The following is a 20,035-nucleotide window of genomic DNA, read 5'->3' on the forward strand; positions in this document are numbered from 1 at the left end:
ACCTTGCACAAATAGGTGCTTAATAAACAAACAAATATAAATAATGCATACATGAATGATTGGACTGCAGGCGGATCTATAGGCATCTTATGGCCCCTGAATCTTTTACTAAAGCGTCTATGGCTTTTTACTTATTTTGAAGAGAATACTCTCAAATATCATTATTGATCTACATATACTATGTAATAGGCCCTTTTTGTCTAGACCTCTCTAGGTACAAGAGATCTTATTTTTTTAGTTGACTAAGAATTTTTCTTTTTAGTAATGAATAAATTTTGAAATTTATCAAATGCCTTTCTTCATTTCATCAGATGATTGTAAATTTTTAATCTTTTATGAAGGTGAGTTACAATAATTGATTTTCTAACTTTAAAACAAACTTTCATTCTTGGTATAGACTCTAATCATGGTATATCATCCTTTTATATTTGGGTTTAGTTTGTAAAAGTTTGTTTAGGGTTTTTGCATCTTTGTTTATGAATGAGGGTATTTTTACCTTTCTCCTTTTTGAAATCATCTATGTGGGTTTTGGTATAGAAGCTACATCAAAATACAAATCTCAAGTGGAGATAATTAAATATGTTTCTTGTCCTGTTCATACTGTACACTACAGAGATTCCATTTTAGATGATTTGGGGTATGGCATTTGCTGTGCTTCCTAGGGATTTTATCATTAGTCCTCAGACGGTCTAGGGGAGGTGTAATAAAAGGTAACTGATAAAGAACAAATCACACACATCTCACTCACTTCGACAAAGAGGAATAACCCTGTATCAAGACCAGGTGATGAAAGATTATTGATAATTTGTAAGGCAAGGAGACATCTTTGGCACTAGCGAATTTTCAAAAGATTTACTTGAAATTAAATGACTGGATTTAGAAAATTGTTTCCAGTGTATTCTAAAGTATAAGAAAAATAATGGTAATAATTAATTAGAGCTAAGATTTGTTTAGCATTTAAATGGAATATATTACCCCCTATGTTCAGAGATTAAAATTAATATATGTGACAGGCCATGGAGATATAACTATAACAAAGGTAGGCAGTTGTAAATGACCTTTCCTCTGCCTTCAGGAAATAGGAAACTGCTCTATTTGTGTGATAGAGCGAGGGCACAACTTCTCTATGTTTACCTGCTGTTTGGGGCAGCACCGTGAGCACCAACTCGTGCCTCCCGCCCAGCTGAACAGCTCTGCTACCAGAACGTGACCCCATCCTGCCTGAAAGTTCTCTGCTCGCCTGGATCCTGGCTGGTGCTCTACACACTGTTTGGCTCTGGGCTGTGCTGGTTGTGTTTGGAAACCTCCTGGTGCTGATTTCCATCCTGCATTTCAAACCAAGGTTCTCCTCACCCTCTGGCTGGTGCTGAATTCCAGATGGGGGTGACCATCACGCCCTTAAGCACGGTCATGTCCGTGCAGAGCTGCTGGTACTTCGGGCCAAGTTTCTGTCCCTTCCACACATACTGTGATGTGGCATTTGGTTACTCTGTGAGGAAACTAACAAGAAGATCCAAGTGCAGGTGAAGTTCTTTCTCCTTTCCCTGGATAGAACTCAGTGGGCATGAAGACCACAGGGCAGAAATGGCAGCATAGGTTTTCTGAGCCCATAGCCTGAGACAGCCTCACAGAGCATATTTGGTTATTCTTCTCTCTTCCACTTGTGCTTCCCTCTCCATCGACAGGTGCATTGCTATTACTGACCCTCTGGTCTATCCTAGCAAGTTCACGGTGTCTGGGTCAGAGATGTGCGTCAGCATCTTCTGGACCCTGCCCCTTGTCTACAGCAGGGCCGTGTTCTACACAGGTGTCTATGATGATGGGCTAGAGGGACTCTCTAGTGCCCTCAACTGTGTAGGGAGTTGTTGGCCTGTTATAAATCAATTTTGGATTCTGATAAATTTGCTATTGTTTTTCACACTTACGTTTGTTATGATGATTCTGTATAGTAATATTTTTCTTGTGGCTAGAAACAGCTTATAAAGATTGAAAACATTAGTAGCCAAGCGGAAGCCTCAGGGACATACAAAACCAGGGTGAGTAAGAGAGAAAAGTTGCTAAAACCCTGGTTATCACAGCATTTTTGATCTTGTAGTTACCGTGTATCATTGACTCATTCATTCGTTCCTTTGGGGGTTTTGTAACACCTTCATCCATGTTGAGCAGATGAGATATTTTGCTGGTTTGGTTATTATAACTTTGCTGTAAATACTTTGATTTATGCTTTATTTTACTCTTGGTCTAGGAGAGCAATAAAACTCATTATGAGTGGTAAGTGTTAAAAGCTAGTTAATCAACTATACATTTATTTTCTAAAAAAACCTAAATTTCAAGTTGAAGAATTTGGAGATATAGTGGGAATTTCTCAATGCGTGTGACATGAATCACAGTACATGGTAATGATCCATAAAACTGAGGAGGAACAATGGTTCCTCAATTTCAGAGGCATGATTTTTATGCTCTTATTTTCTTAGTGTGGTAAACATCTTTAAGCATTTGATAGAAATGTACTTACTACACAATGGTTGACACAAAGTTTATATTTTCTAGTTTCCCCAAATCTGCACACTTTCCTGCTGTGTCAGTTAATTATTTCTTGTCTCCAAGTCTCCCTTTCAAGCTTATCTTTGTGTCACCTTCAAAGGCTTCCTGGTTCTGTATTCCCTGGGAAGTCTCATAGTCCCTGTCCTCTTGGGATGGGTGTACTTGGCTTCCATTTTAAGCAGCTGTTTCTTGGGGTCTGGTCTTTCTGGAGCTCCTAAGAGGTCTCTGAACCATACGCAACAGCCACTTCAGGCTCAGAACCAGACCCCTATTTTATGTCTTTGGAGATATTTCTGGAGTAATTATGAGGCAATGGTGTAATTTCCACACTAGTGCTTGTATTTTTATGCAATGATTTTGTCCTCCTATGAGGTGTGTTGTGTTACTTTCCAGCCTTTGTGGAAGGAGATCTTCTGTCATTTTTATTTTCTTTATTAACACTATCCAAAGTAGTGTATTGTTGGTGACTTAAAAAAGTGCATTATGGGTTTGTTTAAAGGATGGATTATTCAAGAAATAGTGATAGGTTATATAGCTCTTTGGAAGATGTTGTTAAACATCTTGTCTCATCTCATTCACAGAATCAAAACTTATTTCTTTCAGATGTTAGAAAACTCGAAGAAAATATTTTACAATTTTTCAGTGAAGAAATCCTGAAGGAAAACCCCTATAGATTTGTGCACATAATTTAAATTTTAAAATTTCAAAAGAAAACAAAATCAAATGTAGGGAGGCGGGAAAGCCAATTTGGGAAAACTATTGGCAGCACACATGGTGAAGGAAAGGTTAAGGATTTAAAAAATCAAGGCCTTTTACAGAAGGTAAGGCATAGCATAACTCTTCTTTACACAAATAAACAGGCAATTTTATGGGGGAAAAAAAGTGTGACTAACAAATTCACTAAAATGCCAAATGTACAAAAAAACTCAAAAATGCTAATAAAAGTATGGCAGTGTTTCATATAGCAAGTGGGCAAATATTAGAAGGATAAAAAATACCTAATAACAATTAGAGTATGAGAATGTTTTGAAGCCCTTAAAAAGCACTATCGAGTTCTGTTTAAATAGATATATGTCTTCATACATGGATATACTTCTATATGCTTTCACAAAATGTAACTTTATATATAATGGACAGCGTGTATGTGGTGTGGGGTGTGAGGAATTTGCTTTGTAATTTATTTTTATTGTTTTAATGTTTGAAAGGAAATAAATATGTTAAAGTAGATATTATAAAAATAAATAAAAACGTTTGGAAGTCAAGCCAACTGAAGCAATTCCGGCGAGGGTGTATAGGTAGGGCACTGGCAGCTTATGTTACCCAAGGCAAGGGGACTAAGTAATCTAATGGACCATATTGAGATTCTGTCAACAAAAGGGGATGCAGAGCATGACAGTGCAGGGCACCAGAAGACAGAAAGGCAGAATTTCATAATGGCCCCCGGGGATGAGCAGTATTGGAATTAGGGGCCTTGCAAATTCCTATCCTGTGGATCCATTAGGCTTCACTAGGTTTTCTACAAGCTAGCCTTCTAGAACCAATCTTTTCCCTTGTCTGGTTCTATTTTTAACAAGCAAGCTTCTTGTTAGCTTGCTTACCAGTTATTTTTTTTGTGGTCAGGAATATTTGAGGAAATATAAAACAGAATCTGTTGTGTTTGTCTATTTTCTCCTGTGGAAGGAGATGGGAGGGAAGGGCAAAGGGACATCTCTGTCTCACTATTAGTCCTCAGACACTGAGGCTGGAAAAAGAAGACAGTGACTCTCGGCTCAGAGTGAAGAGTGATGTGTGGAAGAGATACGATCTGAACAGAACCATGACCTGATCTGTGTAGGACAGAGCTAAAAGAAAAGTTTGAAAGTGCTAGGCCCAATGCAGTAAACACACATTAAGGACTAGATTTAAATGGAAGGGATTAAGAGTAGGAAACCTTTTCAGTTTTAGGATCTCTGAAGAAACAGTATATTAGGGCTATGGTATCTGGAAAACTTCCATATTTTAAGCCTTATTAAATGGAAATTATGGACAATGATCTGAAGACTTCAAAAAAACTATAGGTAAATGATACCACAATAAAATTAGGAATTAGGATGCTTCCTGGATTTTTTATTTCTTTAGTCAACTGATAGGATTGTTCTCAAATACAATATGATGACTTTGGCACCTAGAAGTTATCTTTACCTGGCCAATATTCATCAATGTTAGCTCTGAATTTAACATTTATTAGGAAATTGCATGCTTTTGGAAAAATGACAAGGAAGCGCACATCTTTTTTTTTTTTTTTTAAGATTTTATTTATTTATTTGACACAGACAGAGATCACAAGTAGGCGGAGAGGCAGGCAGAGAGAGAGGGGGAAACAGACACCCTGCTGAGCAGAGACCCGATACGGGGCTTGATCCCAGGATCCTGAAATCAAGACCTAAGCTAAAGGCAGAGGCTTAACCCACTGAGCCATCCAGGAGCCCCAGAAGCGCACATCTTAACATGACTGGAAACACGATGATCTACCCTTTTAAATTTGAAGAGTAATTTGTTTTCTCCTCATGAAAAGTCCTAGTTGATTTTTAAAATTCATTTCATTTGGAAATTGTAAAGATTTCTTTAACTTCTTCAGTCCAACTGCTTACATTTGTTTGGACAACACAGTTATGGTGGCTGAACTGTCCTTGAAAACCCAACCACTCACAATAACTTTGGTGGCTTTCCTGAACCTGGGTAAAATAAAGCATAAATCAAAGTGTTCGTGGCTGAATGATAATAAGCACACCAACAGCAAATCTCATAAATACAGGCAGGGGTTATGAAGCCCATATAGGCATCAATTAATGAGTCAGTACTATATGGTACCCATGAAATCATAAATGCTATCACCATGATACCCAGGGTTTTAGTGACTTACTCTCTCTTATCCACTTGGGATTTGTAACCGTCTGTGGATGATTGTGTCTTGCCTCCAGTATGTTCAATCTTTTTAAGCCTGTCGTCTAGCCACAAGAAAAAGATAGCTAGAGAGAATTACCATAATAAGGGTAGGTATAAAGAAGGCTAGAAAGTCTATCAACACACAGTTTTGGCTTACAACTCTCTGACACCATCCTACACAGTTGAGGGTACTAGAGAGTTCCTCCAGCCCATCATCACAGACACCCGCGTAGAACACGGCCCCGCTGTAGACAAGGGGCAGGGTCCAGGAGATGGGGACGCACATCCCTGACCCAGACACCATGAATGTGCTAGGATAGACCAGAGGGTCAGTAACAACAATGCATCTGTCCATGGAGAGGAAGCACAAGTGGAAGATAGAAGAGTAACCAAATATCACATTGCAACACGTGTGGAAGGGACAGAAACTTGGCCCAAAGCACCAGCAGCTCTGCACGGACCTGACGGTACTGAAGGGTGTGATGGTCACCCCCACCAGGAAGTCAGCACAGGCCAGAGAGGCGAGGAGAACCTTGGTTTGAAATGCAGGAAGGAAATCAGCACCAGGAGGATTCCAAACACAGCCAGGACAGACCAGAGCCTAACTGTGTGTAGAGCACCAGCCGGGATCCATGCGAGCAGGGAGCTTTCAGGCAGGATGGGGTCATGTTCTGGTTGCAGAGCTGCTGGACTGCAGGGTGAGATGAGTCGGCGTTCACGGTGCATGTAGAGATTTCTGTCCTTCTTGATTTTCACAAGAGATGTAGGATTCTACTTTTTAATACTCCTGAGGAGAAAAACATAAACACACTAGGATGCCTAAAGAAATGATCAAATATATTACTAATGTTTTTCAGTTTTCCATTTATTATTACAAATCTCAAATGTGTTCTATAACAAAATAAACTTGAACAAAAATTATATCGTATAAGATTACTGGGGGTTAATTTCAAATAACCAATGCGTGGTTCCTTTAAAATTTGACAAAATTCTGTTTTAGTCATAAATAAATGTTTTTATTTTTACCTCTTGTGTTCCTCTTCACAACAGCCTCAGATATGGGATATAACTGTGGGGTTTAGGGATCACCTCTTCTTTATCTCTATGTTGTCTGACCTGTATTACTGACTAAGACATAAATAAATGCCATTAATGGGAGAATCCCTGCACGGAATCCTGTAGTGCAAGGTGTGAACTTGGAATATTATTTTCAACAGTGATTATTAGGAAAAAGTCTTTTACAAAACAACCCTTTACATTAAATTCGCTTAGCCATTATGTTTCTTGGGTCAAAGATTTCTTTTTTCTTAGACTTGAGTGTTTCCCCTGTTCTCAGTCCTGGTGAAAGCACCTCACTGGATTTTTGTACAGAAGTTCAATAGGGTGTAAACAGTGAAAGTTAATACTTGGCTTTTCCCTCTCTTATTAGGCGTCATTTTTGCATCTGCACTGGCTACCAGCAAACAGAAATGGGAACATGCATTAAGGATGGTTTGAGATTGGTGAAATACATTGAGATTGGTGAAATACACAGGCACTAAAAGACAACATGCTATTTTGGACACTAGTATTTCTGAAGTAGTATGACTGTCAGTGCTGGTAGGAAGGAGATCAGCTCTCCTCTCAGCCATTATCTCTGGAAGGAGATCAGGGATGCTTCTCTGTCCACATAAGAAATGGGCTATGAACCCCCTGATTACACACGCTTGTGGGTCTAGCTGATAGAATTTCTGTTTGCAGTGCTAAAAGAATTCAGATAAGGAATAATGAACAGAAAGCTGGAAAATGGGAACACGATTCCTGAGTCATTTCCCAGCCCTGGAATGTTGAATGTTGCAGAGAAAGGAACAGCAAGGTTCAAACTTCTTGAAGGTTCAAGACTCTTGCCACTGCAGGGCTGTGACCTTGGAGGTATGGGTGAATTTGTGCTTCAAGTTTTAAAGTGCCATAGGTATCATCATTAATCCATCCTGCCATCTGATTTCTCATTAAAAAAATGGATTCTTTTTAATATTATTTCTAATATTTTCTGAGAATCTGGTTTTGTTAAATAATAATAATTTCTTACATAGATAAAAGTCTAGGCCAGACATTCTCAGCTTCAGCACTGCTGACATTTGAGATCAGATAACCCCGATGTGGGGATCTGTTGTCTGCCTTGAAGGGTGTTTAACAGCTTCCCTGCTACTAGATGCTGGTAGACGTCAGTAAAGTTTCCCCAACTGTGTAAACCAAAAATGTCTCCAGACATTGACAAATGTTTTCTGGAGGAGAAATGTTCAATGACCTACCCATTGAGAACCAATTTTCTAGAGGGGGGAAAAAGTATCACATGATACTCGCCACCTAGGATAAAGAAATAACTTTATATCTCCCTCTATTACTCTGAGGTTAATTAATTAATTAATTAATCCATTCAATATGTATTTATTGAGTGCCAGGAGCTGGGTACAAAGAAATGAACAAAAAACCTGGGTACACAAGATCCCTATCATCAGGAAATTTGCAGTCTTGAGAGGGAAACAAACCTTAAGCAAGTAAACAAATAGGTACATGAATACAAATGAAAAGTATTAAAAAAACAAAAGACAGTAACTTATGATTCAGAGAGCACATAGGCAGGCAGGTGTAGACAAAGGGGTTCCTTCAAACAGGGTGAGACAAAAACGCTTCAAATATTTGTAGAATTTTAATATGATATATACGAGGAAAAAGAAAGTGAGAATAGGGTGGAACAATAGCTGGGGTTTTTAGACTTAAATAGTCTGAGGGCGAATTAATGAGAGAGAAATATTATGCCCAAAAAACAAAGGCAGAGAGGAGAAAGAGAGAGAGAGAGAAAGAGCGATGAAAGCCTGCTGTGGTCTGGAAACAGGAATGGGTGGGAGACCTGGAGTTTTTTCTACGAAGAACTTGGACACAATCCACTTCTCTATAAATTAGCTTTTAAAACAAAGATCTAGACATCTTCCATTTTTCTACCAGTTCTAATTTCCAATTATTCTATCTTAGCTAATTCTTAGGATATTCAGTTAGGATTTATATTCTTCCCCCTTTTCATGTGTCCCCTACAACTTTCAGGGCCCAATATATAAAGAGAAATTTAGAAAATGCTTCCAAAACCCACAAGATCAAAACAAATTGAGAGTGATACGTTTTTTGAGCCAAGGCATAACAGAGGAAGATCTTAAACTAGGTGCCCAACCCCACCCCTCCAGTTCTATTAGGTGGACCCAACAATCTCTAAAATATACTCAAGGGACCAAAGAACATCCCAAATTGATTCAAGTAATTAGAATTTATCTTTGGGAAAAAATAAGCCTTCTAAACAATTGCATTACAAACTATCAAACTGAGGATTTCATATATTAATTGCAAAGAGTTTAATTAATGAGAGGTAGAGAAAAGAGGACAACAAAGCAGAATTTGTTTGCATAGCTAGGGATTCCACTGCTCAGACTCAACCAAAAAATGAACACAATGTAGCAAAATATTCCATAGAAAAGAGGCAGGTAGAAAGGAATAGAAAGGAAATTGAAAATAGTACCTTGTTTCCAATGGAGGAATGAGAAGGAACAATGAATATCATGGTCTAAGAATCCTAAATCTTGGATATGACACCCAGGATCTGTGACCTTGGGCAAGTTGTTTATATTCTCTGGATTTACTGTCAATGAGTAATATACAAATATGCCTAGAGTAGATTATCAGCAAATAGTCAACTATAGTTGACGCTTGAACAACATAAGTTTGAACTATACAGGTCTATTTATATGCAAATTTTTACAGTACAGTAATATAATTTTCCTTTTTCTTAGTGTTTTCTTAATAACATTTTCTTTTTTCTAACTTACGTTATTATAAGAATATAGTATATAATACATATACAAAACATGTTTTAATCGACTTTATGTTATTGGTGGGGCTTCCAGTCAACAGCAGGCTATAAGTACTTAAGTTTTGGAGATCAAAAGTTATACTTGAGTTTTCAACTGTGCAAATGGTTGGCATCCCAAACCCCCGTGTTGTTCAAAGGTCAACTGTCTTTGAGTAGAAAAATCAACAGATATCTGTTGGTTTTCATGGAAGTCAAAGTGTCCCCTTTATCAAAATTTCTGGAACAAGATCCCCTGCAATCTTAGTTTGGAAACCTAAACTAACAATGGGTTTGTGCTTTCTTTATTGAGACTGTAATCAATGAATTTAAAAAAAAAATTTTTTTATTTATTTGACAGATCATGAGTAGGCAGAGAGGCAGGCAGAGAGAGAGAGAGGAGGAGGAGGCAGGCTCCCTGCTGAGCAGAGAGCCCGATGTGAGGCTCAATCCCAGGACCCCGGGATCATGACCTGAGCCGAAGGCAGAGGCTTTAACCACTGAGCCACCCAGGCGCCCCATCAATGAATTTTTTTAAAAAGATTTTATTTATTTGACAATAAATAAATACAAGCAGGTAGAGAGGCAGGCAGAGAGAGAGGGGGAAGCAGGCTCCCTGCTGTGCAGATAGTCCAATGTGGGGCTTGATTCCAGGACCCTGAGATCATGACCTGAGCCAAAGGCAGAGGCTTAATCCACTGAGCCACCCAGGTGCCACTGTAATCAGTGAATTTAAAGACACTTTTCTTTTTGTGTTGGCTGTTAGAAATGAGTGGCCAAATTTCTTGCTCCCGTTAGCAAGCGTGTGTGTGTGTGTGTGTGTGTGTGTGTGTGTGTGTGTATTTGCGATTGACGTATATATTTTAGGTCCATTTATGCCTCCATTGATCACCACCCACCCACCCGATTTCTGTGCTTCTTTCTTCTATTGCTTACAATTTTAGTGTACACTGTTTGCTTGAATTTTACATTTCTCTGTAAGTTGCTTTAAATTTATTCTGGATCAAGGCATATAAATTCATAAACTAGAAACAACTATATTTCAAAACAAAATAATTCTTTCTTTCTTTCTTTCTTTCTTTCTTTCTTTCTTTCTTTCTTTCTTTCTTTCTTTCTTTAAAGAGAGTGAGCGCACAAGCAGGGAGAGCAGAATGAAGAGGGCAGATGCTTGAATGACTGTGCCACCCAGGCATCCCCATAAATTATTTTTAACAATACTCATTTGGTGTTAAAGAAAGCTACTTCCATTTATTCTATATCCACTTAAACTGAAAGTTTTTCTATATTTTGGTCTTTTGTGTAGAAGATACTCTTTAATCAAATTACTGAATTAAATTATATAAAATTGCAGGATATCCTAAGGCTATAAATTATTGAATAAATGTGACAGTTGACAAATAAGGTTTTTATGACATCAGTTAGTGTTAATCAGTCATTCAGGATGTAGATAAAATTTCTCTGCCTGAAAACTGATCATCCAGGCCCTCAACCATCACAGCCCAGCTGCTTATCTGTGAGAACCTCACAACAAAAGAGCTCTCATTCCCTTCTGTAATATGTTGAATTGTAACCCTCCAGCCCCACACACATACACACAAAAAGCTATGTCCTCATTCTAGCCTCCAGAACCAGACCTTATTTGGAAAGAGTCCTTACAGACTTAGCTAAGACGAGTTCATCCTGTGATGTTCTCGTTACCTGAATGAGCCCTAAATCCAAGACCAGGGTCTTTTTTTTTTTTTTTTAAGATTTTTTTTTTTATTTATTTATTTGACAGACAGATCACAAGTAGGCAGAGAGGCAGGCAGAGAGAGACAGGAGGAGGAGGCAGGCTCCCTGCTGAGCAGAAAGCCTGATGCAGGACTGGATTCCAGGACCCTGAGATCATGACCTGAGCCGAAGGCAGAGGATTTAACCACTGAGCCACCCAGGCGCCCCCAAGACCAGGGTCTTGTATGAGACACCAGAGGAGTGGGGTGCCTGGGTGGCTCAGTTGGTTAAGCAACTGCCTTCAGCTCAGGTCATGATCCTGGAGTCCCAGGATCGAGTCCCACATTGGGCTCTCTGCTCAGCTGGGAGTCTGCTTCTCCCTCTGACATTTCCACTCTCACCCTCTCTCTCTCTTTCTCAAATAAATAAGATAAAATAGACACTAGAGGAGAAACAGAGAAAGAAGAGAAGATCATGTGAAGATTGAGGCAGAGATTTGAGTATGCTGTCACAAGCCAGGAACACCCAGAGTCACCAGAGGCTGGAAAAGGCAGAGGAAGACTCTATCCTGGAGTTTTGGGAGGGAGCATAGTCATGTCAACACTTTGATTTCAGATTTCTGGCATCCAGGATTGTGAGAGAATACATTTCTGTCAGAAAATAAAACCAACAGTTTTGTGGGAATTTGTGATGGCAGTCCAAGGAAACTAAACCACTCTTCCATTCAGTGACAAAATGGTTGACAAAGAAGAAATTGGGGCAAAGGGCTGAAGAAAGAAAAATCAACATGACTTTTCAAAAAACCTGATTTTCTTTGAAAGAAAATTGCAAGGAACGAGAACTATTATTCTCAGACATCTAACAGGCACTAACCTTATACATTAAGTGTGATTAAACTCATTTAAGAAAAGTAGACTTTATTTCTTAGAGAAGTTTTGGGTATACAGAAACATTGACAGAGAGGTACAGAGATTTCCTATGGACTCCCTGTTCGTACAGCCTCTCCCACATCCAGCTTATTTTGAAGCTATACAAAAGACAGGGAGTTTCAGTCATAGAGATGAGAGAGAAGTTCAGGCCTGATTCCATACCTAACGCTCTTTTCACTCTCCTCATTGTACTGCTTAGTGCCCAGGTACACCCACCAATAAGCCCACTGAGGCCAGACAGGTGATGAGAAAATTAGTTGGGGAGTACAGCTGCTTGAAATGAGACCAGTAGGGAGGCCAGCACTGTGGAGAGCTTGAATTATCAACTGCACTATTACTTTGATGAGATCTTTTGTTATTCTTCTAAGGGCCATTTGGTTTTTATTTCTGTTCTTCATATCATTTCTTGAAAAGAGATAGCAACGACAGTAAATGTGTTGAGCATAAGCCAAAGAGAGCCTATTTTCTATGACAGGAAAGCAGAGTCCTAGAGAATCATTGCACAGGGCTGTGAAACAGAAATCTCGGAGAACAAATCCTGGCCATTGATCTTGGAAAACTTACCTAACCTCTCCCAGCTTCAGATCACTCCTCTCTAAATATGGAAGCAATATTACCTACCATATGGAGCTGTAAGTAAAGATAAGGAAGGAAAAGAACTAATTTATGGTTAGAACTCAGTAGCATATAATAACCAATAATAAAAAATGACAGATAGATGGGTAGAGTAACCATTAACAAAAATAATAAGAACAAGTGCATGATTTTTCTTCCAACTTCAACTTCACGTCTAAGAAGTGATTAGAATCATCGGTGCCGGCATTTAAGCTGGGTGAGGAGGACAGTGAAGAATCCCAGCGTGTGAGAAGTGAGAAACTACATGCTGTTGGTTTTCTAGAACAAGTGACCCTGAAAGGCAGGAGTCAGTGATCAGATATATCAAGATTTTAGTACAAGTCCAGATTCTGACGTTCCAAAAACTAGAACCCTAGAGGTTTGTGTCTAATTAATCTGGTGACAAACACTGACATGAGGTCATCATTTCATGTCTATTTCTTACCACTCTGTCTGAATATTCATGCTTTGGTGCAGAGAAGGATTGTGTTGATCACAAGTGCTTCACATGTCTATTCCAAATTTATAATGGATCTGCCTTTTCAAATTAAAAAAATCTGATTCCCAAGGGTTTCAGATAAGAGACTGGCCCTATAGATGACAAGTCCTAGGCTAAAACCCCGTGAGTGAGAGACTGAGTTGGGGTGGAGAGGGTTCCCAGGACCCGGGAGGTAGCTCGGCTCATGGTCCAGGGCATGGACTCTGGGTCCAGTCTGCCTCAGCTAGAATCCAACTCTCCTGAACTTTTCAGCCTCCTGAAGCCTCAGTATTCTCTGCTGTGAAATGGGGATACTAATATTACCTTCTTCATGGAGTTATTCTGATGATGGTAGGAATGAATATTTCTAAAGCATTTAATAGAGCAAGTGTTTATGTTTTATGTACTGTGTATCTGGCTAGTAGTCCTGGCGAGTGTGATGGAGTACTGGGGAGTAAAATTCACATGAAAGAAGGGAGGAGACCGCTGGAGTCTCTGTTTAGCAGTACTGAGGAGGGCAGGGTTTATGCAATCCGACAGCCTTAGGGTTTTAAGGAGGGTGGAGGGAGAATGCTATCATATCACGAGGGGGAATAAGGAAGATGCCTGCCTCATTCTCTGCCCAGTCACCAGGGAAAGGCCAGGTTTTAAAAGGTACAGGGAACCACACAGAAGGAAACATGTGTCTAATGTTATTTCTCAATATTTATGCATTTTGGTATTATCTTGTTTGGAGACACTAGATTGTGGCAAACCTCTCACTATGAGAAAAATAAGAAAAGTGGGACACATGTCTCATGATGGAAAGTTTATTCAATTTACAGGACTGTCCTTTTATTGTTAGATTATATTCTTCTTCAACTTTTGATATTAAAACACACTCATATGAAATTACGGCAAAGTACCTAAAGGTTGTCCCTGGTGCTGTTGCTGCTTTTTAAATCATGTCCTTGGTCGGCAGAGTTAAAATTTATCCATTAAATTGTTTAGTTCTGGGGCGCCTGGGTGACTCTGAGTTAAGCATCTGCCTTCAGCTCAGGTCATGATCTCAGGGTCCTGGGATTAAGCCCTACAACAGGGTCTCTACTCAGCGGGGAGTCTGCCCCCACCCAGCCCTGCCTGCCTCTCTGCCTACTTGTGATCTCTGTCTGTCAAATAAATAAAATCTTAAAGGAAAAAAATTGTTTAGTTCCCCCAATTTTTAAGCTAATTTATGATTTCTGATCCAAATTTCTAGAAACCATTATCTTGATCCATTAGTATTTTTAATAGCAAAGGTGGTATTTTCAGCAAGTAAGACTTTTATTATACCCTCAAAACAAACCTGGGCAGCATCTGGTCAACTCTAAGCTTATTAGAGAAGTGAAGTAATAATGACTGATAATAAACCTAACATGATCCAATGGAAACACATGCCCAAGGAATCAACCTTCTAGAGAAAGCAATAGGAAATGTCTACTAAGAAAAAGAATTATTTTGTTATTTTGCAATTTTTCTTTTTCTTTTCTTTCTTTTTTTTTTCTGGATCTTTGAATGCTGTTAGCAGAATCTAGGTTATTTTATACATTCATATTTGGGGTTAGTCTAGAAAAAACAACTAGCCCGGAGCTGAGATGCCATGTAAACGGGACACTCTTCCTAAAGCCTCTAGAATTCTTGCACATGTATAAGTCTTCCTATCTTGCTCATAAGGATATCTTGAGTAAAGGTATTTGCATCAGATAAAGATCATGGTTTTCAGGAGCAGCAATCATGTTTTTCAGGAGTTATGTTTTCTAGCACCAAGGGCAGGACTTGGAGGCAAACTTTTGATTGTCTTGCATCATCCAAAAGTTTTCAGTCTCTTATTTGCACTTGACAATCAGTTTGCAAGTTTTGAACTTCTCAGACATTCCTAAAAATAAAAGTTCATTAAGTAAACCATCTCTCCAGTGACTCAAAGTGTGAGACATTTCTCATTATCAGGGAAAAAGATGTGTTAATGATCCCTGTGTCCTTCCAGGGCCCAAACTCAGACATTTGTTAATGAGAGGAAAGGGAGAAAAATGTTTTGTTCTCTTGTCTCTTCGATTAGAGGCTAAAGCTAACCAAACACAAATCAGAGTATTAAACTAAATGAACAGCAGTTGGCATTGATAATACAATCAATATATGTAACTGACAGTCCAAGCAATGCATGAAGTTACTTATAACTGAATCAGTTCTCATTTTGATTCACTGCCTAATTAATTTGTATTTAACAAGTATCTCTAGAAATGTGCATTAACTGCTTATGGAAAACTTTGGGGTGAGAAACAACATGAAATTAATTTTTCCCCAATCATAGCCTCTAAATGTGCTCCAGCAAATCTTCCTTCTTCATTCTTCCATTAGATCTGAGACATATCTATACAATCACTCTTGAGTGTTAAAAGTTCAATTTAATTGAATTCAGTCTTAAAAACTAAATAATTCCATTTTTAAACTCATGTTTAAAACTACAAGCTACATCTAACTGAGTATCCCTGACCTCATTATTTCTAGTGCTAACCAAGTCTGGACTTAAAAATCTTGTATTTAGAGATAGGGCATATCTGATTTTTCATTCTTTATCCCATCTTCCTTTTCTGCTCTATGCCCTAGGGAGCAGTAGAGAACAGAAGAAAGGAGCGCAATAGTTTTCTACTGAATTTAGTCTCCTCATAACCTTTGCTTAACCCTTTGATGACCCCTGTGTTGCCATCAAATACTGTCTCTCTCCTGCAGTGCGTATGTGGGTCCTTTGGGCATCCCTGCAGGAGACATTCCCATCCCCAGTTCCCTGGTCTTGTGGTCAGTGCCCAGTGGACTTTTCCCAACATCCTCCTCCAGTGGATGTGTCCCCAACTCTCAGTGTGCCTTGAAATGGGAGACCCACAGGAGAGGCCACACCTAACTGGCTTCCACAAGTCCTCTAGGCCACACAGAACTAATGCGTTGGTGTTTCCTGAATAGGTGATAGGACAGGCTTCTCTTCACTCTGGTCTGTTTCTCCTCCCAGCCATCTTACTCCAAATCTGCTTTCTTCTGCTCATGATGGAGACAGGAAAGGTCAGCAGGACTCCTGAATAAAGAGATCTAAACAGGGAATCAGTTTGAAGCATCTTGCCAGCACCTTCTTCAATGGAGAGGTTCCCCAGATGAAGGAACCCCAGAACAAAGGTCTATAAGGTTTCCCTTCATGGACAGACTCTAAGGAAGAGTTGGAAGGTCAACTAGAATAGCTCACCTCTATCAGGGGACCAGACAGTGGGGAGGCTCCCCCACGAAAGGAGTCATGCATGTACCTCATCACAGAGCCTCCACTAGGGTACCTGGTGCCTTCAGGGCATTGTCCATCAAGACTCTGATACTACCAAATCTGAGGACAACTTTGTCCTATTAGTAATATTCTCCTTATTCCTTTGCTGCTCCACTCTGGAGACCGGCTGGACCCCGTAGGCAAGAAAGGAGAGTGGAAGAAATAGTGAAGAGCATATTTCTACTCCTCCCCACTCTAGGGCCCGGGGGTCTGGGCCTGGACACCACAGAAAGACAAGAGTGCTGAACTGGGTGTGATTTCAAAGCTTTAATATGAATTAGGAAGAATTCATTATGGGCTTATAAATATTGGAAATTTGAGTGGAAAGCAATAATATCTGCTTAGAGTGTTATTAAAAGATGGGGAAGGGAGAGTCAGTTGAGCATTTTCCTACTGCAGTAGATAAAATTGTAAAGCCATTTTAAATTTGTGGTGCACCAAGCTCAGACTGTTTCAAATCTAGTGACGTATTCCATGAGTCCGGCTTCCAAATAGACCAACAGAAAGGATGAATCTGATGACTATAGTTCCATTCCTTCATGGTTTTTTCTGAATAATTTGAAGACTACTTCCCACTGCCCTACCATACATTTTGAGAGATATCATTCATTTCTTAGAAAGCAAATGATAATTAAACAATCATTCAGCAATTCTGAATACATCCTTCAATTCCCCCTATTTAAGCTTTTATGAATGAAATAAATTTATCATTGGTAAAATTTGCTTCAGAATGTGACCACTTGATTTATAGCTCAATACTCAGGGTTGATCTTTCAAAACACTAAAAATAGCAGGACGGAGGCCATGATGGGTCAGAATGCATGCTATTCTGAGAGGCAGAGCCAGCCCTGGAGATGTCCTCCTTTGCCTTGTATTGATATTTTAGCTGCTGGATCATGAGGAGCCTTTGGAGTCTGGGGAGGAGTTTCTAGGGAAAGTAAACAGGGGATTATGGGGCTTCAGGGAAATAGATATTTACCAACCAGTATAAAACATTTCAGTATTTTCACAATTGGGATGGTTGAGCTGGCACATGCCATCAGAAGATCAGCCCTACCAAGATAGTTGAGCACTGTACCTTAATCCTAAAGTCCCAGTGAAATATTCCAAAAAACATTTTTGAAAGACGAAAATCAGATGGGATCAAATTGATTGAAAAACAACCCCAAAATACACAGAGTAAAACGCTGCCTGAGGAGTAAGGGCTGTTCTTTCCAACAGAGCCTGGGAGAAATTCTAAGTCCCAGGAAGAGCAATCTTGAAGAGTGAATGGAAGCAAATCTTAAAAGCCATTGTAGGAGAAGTTTCTTCTGGGTGGAAGAAAGGTCTGAGGCTTCAAACTGGAAGTACGAAGAGAACAACTGAACAATAACAACAACAAAAAACAGGCAACAAATTCAGACAAGTAGAAAAATAAAATCTTAATAACTCCTAAACAGGGACCACAAGGAATTAGTAGCTTCAATTAAGGAATGGCCATATACTGGCCAAACACTGCTCCTCAGTGTACTTGTCCTAGAAGGCAATGGAGAAATTCATTTAAAGTGCTCATGGATTTTTGTTCTTGAACCAGAATTCTAATTCTAGTTCATATTATGATTGTAATTGAAGTCCTATAGAGTTCTTCAAAGATAATAGAGAACCTTGAATGTGTATGTGTGTGTATATATAGGAGCAGACCATGGTCCAAGGCGGGGGAGAGTTGAGGCAACCTTCAGAAAGGAGGGGTTGTGCTGGGACCACAGGTTGGAGGAGAGGAGAAGCATCAGTTCGGGCCCTGGGCACAGCTGGCTGGTGCTAGGTGCGGCCAGCCCTCTACAGGGATTCACGAGATGCCAGCCGTCTGACCTTGAGCAGGTTACCTAAGTCACAGCCTGCATGTAATAAAGGATGGCTTAACTTAGATTATTTTAAAGGTAACTTTCAGTTCTTCACAGTCTAAGTTCTGGGTGGTAAGGGGAATATGGAAAAATACATTTCTGGTTGGGAATTTTTCTTTCCCTTGAATTCCATGACCAAAGCCCTAGAGTTAGAGAATGAGATCCTTTTCAGGGGACAGTTCAAATAAAATTATTTTTCATGACAGGTCACACTCTGTGCCAAATTAACACATGTACATCCTCAGCATTGATAATGATAAGCACTATGAGATCCATATGGAATTTGGAATAAAAATTAGATACAATCAAATTGACTGAAAAATCAGAGTCGAGAAAAACACAACCCAAAATGCACTTAATATAAGATTGTTAAAGAGACAAGAGCCATTCTTACTAACAGAGCTTAAGAGAAACTCTAAGACTATTTTTTTCTTAATGGGACCATGCACATTCCATATAAACTCAATAAAATATTTCTATATTTAAAGGAATACATATTATTTTTTCAAAAAAGATTTATTGATGATCCATTCTTTCCAAGTATAGTGTAAGGCTCAGTTGGAGACATAAAGATGAATAAGAGGGACATTCTCCTTAGTAAAATAGGCTTTTTGGTTTTTTTTTGAATGAACAAATATGCACAGCAGATCATTAGAAAGCAGAAAGTAATGTCATAGACAGATTGAACATAGTGCTTCTTAAGAAAGCAGGACATATAGAAATGTTTGTATGATCTCTATTGTTTTAATCTTTGCACATGGAAAAAAAAGAGAAACTTTACAAGGTACTGTTAAATACTTGAGCTATTAAAGGTGCATAAAATTGGCAAACATAATCATATTGTTATTCATAATAATGAACGAATGACAACTGTAGAAAAAAGAAGATGAAATTTCCAACCTCAATGATGTTTACGTGAGATGAAGTGATTTGTGTGGCGAAAAGATGCAAAGGGATCAAATGAAGTCATAGTATAAAACAAGATTGTGATTATGCATGGTATGTAGGTCAATCCTGCCTTAGTAGTTAAGATAGGGTATATCTGAATAACCCTCCGTTCAGCCTCAGGGGGAAAAAACCTTGTACAGCAAAATACTATTTCCACAATGAAGAAGTATAGAGGGTGCCTGGGTGGATCAGTGGGTTAAGTGTCTGCCTTCGGCTCAGGTCATGATCCCAGGGTCCTGGGATTGATTCCTGCATCAGGTGCCCTGCTCAGCTGGGAGCCTGCTTCTCCCACTCCTACTCTCCCTACTTGTGTTTCCTCTCTCTCTCTCTGTCAAATAAATACATATAATCTTGAAAAAAAAAGAAGAAGAAGAAGTATAGATCAGTGGAAAACTATGGATGAAATTGTTACATCAAGGGAGTGCCTGGGTGGCTCAGTTGGTTAAGCGTCTGCCTTCAGCTCAGGTCATGATCTCAGGGTGCAGGAATCAAGTCCCGTGCTGGTCTCCCTGCTCAGAGGAGAGTCTGCTTCTCCCTTTCCCGCTGCTGCTCCTCTCTTCACACATGTTCTCTCTCTCTCAAATAAATAAATAAAATCTTAAAATGTTACATCATAGCAGATCAATTACTTCCTCCAATGTCCCCATCTCCCCAAAGAACTTGACCCTTTTCTTTATGATGCTCCTATTTTCCTTTGGTAGAAATTGGTATAAAAAACTTGTGTTCCAAATCGCTCCCAAGGACTTGGATGCACAGAGGCTGGGCCACATTCTCCTCTGTGAGGGAGGAATAGTTGGGGGACAGCTGTGCTTA

At 39.3% G+C, this 20,035-nt stretch overlaps 2 pseudogenes; one reads left to right on the forward strand and one right to left on the reverse strand.

Annotated features, from left to right (window-relative positions):
• Positions 1-289: 289 nt before the first annotated feature.
• On the forward strand, positions 290-2,326 carry LOC116858653 (annotated as a pseudogene).
• A 2,844-nt stretch (positions 2,327-5,170) lies between these two features.
• On the reverse strand, positions 5,171-12,356 carry LOC116858654 (annotated as a pseudogene).
• Between the last annotated feature and the right edge of the window lie 7,679 nt (positions 12,357-20,035).

This window comes from Lontra canadensis, unplaced genomic scaffold, assembly GCF_010015895.1.
Source record: "Lontra canadensis isolate GAN:19392208 unplaced genomic scaffold, GSC_riverotter_1.0 scaffold141, whole genome shotgun sequence".
Taxonomy (NCBI): Eukaryota; Metazoa; Chordata; class Mammalia; order Carnivora; family Mustelidae; genus Lontra; species Lontra canadensis.